Here is a 4,493-nt window from a genome sequence, read left to right on the forward strand (position 1 = left end):
ACCTTCAGGAAGGCCAAGAATCCTCAAGTTGTTCCTCCTTGCGTTATTTTCCAGTGCCTCCAACCTCTCCACAGATCGTTTCTGGTGTGCCTCCTGTATCTCCGACTTCACCACCAGGCCCTGTATATCGTTTTCATTCTCAGCTGCTTTCGCCTTCACGACCCGAAGCTCCTGCTCCTGGGTCTTTTGTTCCTCTTTCAGCCCTTCAATCGCCTGTAATATCGGGGCCAACAACTCTTTCTTCATTTCCTTTTTTATCTCCTCCACGCAGCGTTTCAAAAACTCTTGTTGTTCAGGGCCCCATATGAAACTGCCACCTTCCGACGCCATCTTGGTTTCTGCTTGCCTTCCTTGCCGTTGTTCCAAAGGATCCGCTGCAATCCGGCCAGTTTCCTCTCCTTTTTCCATCCGTGTCCAGGGGGAACACCCTTCTGGTTTACCGCACGGTGTTTTCAGCCATTAAAATTGCCGTTGGGGCTCCTATCAAGAGCCCAAAAGTCCGTTTCACAGGGAGCTGCCGAAACGTGCGACTCAGCTGGTCATCGCCGCACCCGGAAGTCCCTCCCATAACTATTTTAAGAGACGGACGTGTACTCAAACTTTCTGGCTGGAGGGGCACTTGGTATTCCCTCCAGAGAGTTCAATGACAGATAAGGTATTAGTGAATGGGATAAGTGTAGATTGTATCACCGTTCCATTTTATAAGGTACTATTGGAATGTGATCTATTGTCAGTAGTTGTCGGAGTGGTTAAGAAGTTACCAGTGGATTGAGTAGACTTCACCACCAGAGATTAAAGTCACACCACAATGAGATGGAAGAGTAGCCAAAACTATCCTTGAGAATGTGGATAATTCCGCTAAAGTGTTGGTAGGACTTCATTAATTGAGGTCTAGGAAGCAGATCCAAAGATACGTAGGTGAGTACAGTCAGCTCTCACAAAAGTTGAGGCTGAGGGGGGTTCTAGAGTTCTACTACATTAAGAACAGAGTTCTGATGATGAAGTGGAGACATCCTCATAGAGCTGTGGAGGAGGAATGGCCAGCTGTTCGTCAGATTTCGGACAGGACCAGAGCATATGTACATGGTTGGTTGGACTTCTCCCACCCTCTCAAACAACTGGCTCATCCTCAACCTCATCAGGTGCGCCCTTGCGCCACCTTTAACTGTATAAATCCCAGCCATGAGTTTGAGGCATTCACCTTCTGCAACACCTCATACCACAACCCCTCCTCCAGCACTACCCCTACCTCCTCCTCCCACTTGGCCTTAACCCCCTGTGGCCATCTAAAATGGACACCCACAAAGGATACAGGGAATTGTAGTCAAGTCAGGACGCAGACTGTACACAGCCTCTGTGTATTGAGCAAGGAAAACAGACCGATTTGAAACTTGCACCTGTTAAAGGTCAATCACCAATTTCCCCAGGACAATAGACTCAAGTTAAGGAATAGCAACAGTAGCAGACTCCCCGGCGCCACCTCCCCTTATTTGGAAACATCTACATACTTGGAACAATAATGACTGGGACCCGCCCAGCCATCAAGGTACCCACCCCTAATTGGCTGGTATCGATGAGAGTGATTGAGACCCTATAGATCCATTGGATCCTGAGTTAACCCCGCCCAAAAGGGCGCAAAAGAGAAGAAGGATAAGAGGCCCTGCGCACTAGGGATCGCTCTCTTTTGGGACCGGCCTGTGCCCACACCAATCGCAACATAACGACCAGCCAAGTTCAAGACCCGCGATCGCTACCTGAGAGAGACGAGCCGCAGCCGAGACGAACCTGATGACTTCCAGCCGACACACGTGGGGACTCAGATAAAGGCCTAATCTACCCGCACAGAGCCGGTCATCCAGAAGTTAAGTAAAGGCCATCTTAGTTGATAGGTGTAGTTTAATATGTAGCTGCGTGTATCATTGCACATAGAGATAAGTCTTGTGTTTAATAATAAACTGTCATTTGAACTAACATACTGGTTGCGTGGTCACTTGGTCAATACAAGAAACATACTCGCTGCTAGTAGTTCGATAATAAAAGTAGCAACACCCCTCCAGCAAAGCGATATCCTCCTCCAAAATCTTGTCGTAAATTGCCGACATGACTGCCCTCCAACCTCATTACCGACCACATCTCCTCCAACAAGAAGAGGGCGGTGTCCCACAAACGTCAAGAAAACCTTTTTTGCAAAGTACACTGGAATAAAAATAAAAACTGCGACAAGATGTTCTCCATTACCGCCGGCCCCCGGGCCTGCCAATGACAGGGGAAGGCTGTCCCGTCTCAACAAATCTGCCTTGACCCTACCCACCAGGCTTGGGAAATTCAGCTTATGGAGGCAAGCCCAATCTCGAGCCACCTGCACCCCAAGTAGCTGAAGTGAGTAGTTGCCACACGAAATGGCAATTCCCTCAAGCCAGATCCCATCCCCAGAGAAGAAACCAAAAAAACACTCGCTCGTTTCCAAATTCAGTTTCTATCCTGAAAAAGCCCCAAATCTCTTGAGCAGCCCAATTATATCCCCCACCGGAGGACCCGGGTTAGAAATATACAATAAAAGGTCGTCGGCATTCAGAGACACCTCACGCTCCACCCGCTTCCTCACTATCCCCTTCCACTTATCCAAACACCTCAGCGCAATGTCCAAAGGCTCGATCACCAGCGCAACAAGAGGGGGCATTGGGACAATCCTGCTTTGTTCCCCTATGCAGCTGAAAATATCCCGAGTTCACCTCATCTGTATGAACACCAGCCTTCGGTTCCTTTAATAACAAACTTAGGCCCAATTCCAACTGCTCCAACCCCGCAAACAAATAACTACTCGATCAAACGCCTTTTTTGCAACCAGTGTCACAACCATCTTGGCTCCCCCACTTCTGATGGGGAGAGCACCAGGTTTAGCAAGCGCCGCATGTTCAGCCACAACTATCTATCCTTTACAAACCCGTCTGATCCTCCCCAATCAGCTGTGGAAGTCACTCTTCCAACCTAAGCGGCAGCATCTTGGCAAGAATCTTGACATCCACATTTAGCAGAGATATTGGCCGATACCACTCACACTCAACCGGGCCTTATCCTTTTTAACAACGACAAAATAGATGCCTGTCCCATCAGCTCCGGAAACGCATCCTCAAACATCTCCACCAACAGCGGCATCAACCTATCCAAAAATCATAGAATTCCACCAGGAACTCATCCGGCCCCAGTACTTTGCCCGTTTGCATCTTCCCTATCATCGTCCTAATCGCCTCAATCCCCAGTGGCTCCTCCAACATGGTCCTCTCCTCCTCTATTACTTTAGGACACTGCAGTCCCCCCCAAGAAGTCCCTCACACCTGATTCATCCTCTGGTGGTTCCCACCTGTACAACCTTTTATAAAACTCCTCAGATGCCCTGTTCACCTGTTCTGGCATCACCACCAACCTGCTCACCCATCCCGGACCTGACCAATCTCCTGCGAGGCCGCCTGCCAGCGGAGCTGTCCCGCCAACAAATGACTGGTCTTCTCCCCCTCCGCCTGCCTCACCTGATGTACCACTTTCCCTGTAGATAAAAGGTCAAACCGCGCCTGCAGTTCCTTTCTACTGACCAAAAGCTCCGAAGTGGGATCTTCCGCATACTTCCCATCAACTTCCAAGAAATCATCTACCAGCCGTTGCCGCTCCTCTCTTGCCTCCCTATCCACCTGCGCCTTATTCATACGAATGATGATCTCTCCCCTTCTAACAGCCTTCAGTACCTCCCAAACTACCGACAGTGAGACCTCCCCATTCTTATTGAACCCCACATAATCATCAATCACCTTTCCCTTCCTCGCATAAAAATGGCCCCATATCCAACCTCCAGGCTGGCCATTGTGCAGGCCCCTTCTCAAGGACCACATCCACCAAATGTGGAGCAAGATCCAAAATGATAATTGCCAAGTATTCACCTCCTCACCCCCGACAGCAACAGCCTCCCTACAATAAAGTTTCTGGAGTGTAGTGGTTATCACGTCCGCCTCACACGCGAAAGGTCCCCAGTTCGATCCTGGGTGGAAACATTATGAGGCTGTTTAGCACAGGGCTAAATCGCTGGCTTTGAAAGCAGACCAAGGCAGGCCAGCAGCACGGTTCAATTCCCGTACAGCCTCCCCGAACAGGCTCTGGAATGTGGCGACTAGGGGCTTTTCACAGTAACTTCATTTGAAGCCTACTTGTGACAATAAGCGATTTTCATTTCATAAAGAAGTCAATTCTGGACTACACATGGATGTTTAATGGACGTACACCTTTCATGTCAAGCAGAGGACATGAGGAACTCAAAAGTTGCAAAATAGTACACGGCTTTCAAACCGCAGAACTCAGACTTTTTGGAGCCTGAGAGATTGGAGGGATTCTGTTCAATTGATTGGCTGGTGGCCAGTGAATTGGCCGAAAGGCTGTATCCTGCCAGGCAACAGGTGGTGATTGGGTCCTACCCAAGTGGGATGATTTTCAGAGAACCAAGGGAA

The 4,493-nt window shown here is 49.2% G+C and overlaps 1 non-coding gene across 1 annotated transcript; it reads left to right on the plus strand.

Moving 5' to 3' along the window:
- The first annotated feature begins 3,970 nt into the window (after window positions 1-3,970).
- trnav-cac (transfer RNA valine (anticodon CAC)) lies at window positions 3,971-4,043 on the plus strand. The gene has a single exon. It is a non-coding gene; the product is annotated as a tRNA-Val (tRNA).
- Window positions 4,044-4,493: the final 450 nt, after the last annotated feature.

Source organism: Scyliorhinus torazame, chromosome 11, assembly GCF_047496885.1.
Source record: "Scyliorhinus torazame isolate Kashiwa2021f chromosome 11, sScyTor2.1, whole genome shotgun sequence".
Classification (NCBI taxonomy): Eukaryota; Metazoa; Chordata; class Chondrichthyes; order Carcharhiniformes; family Scyliorhinidae; genus Scyliorhinus; species Scyliorhinus torazame.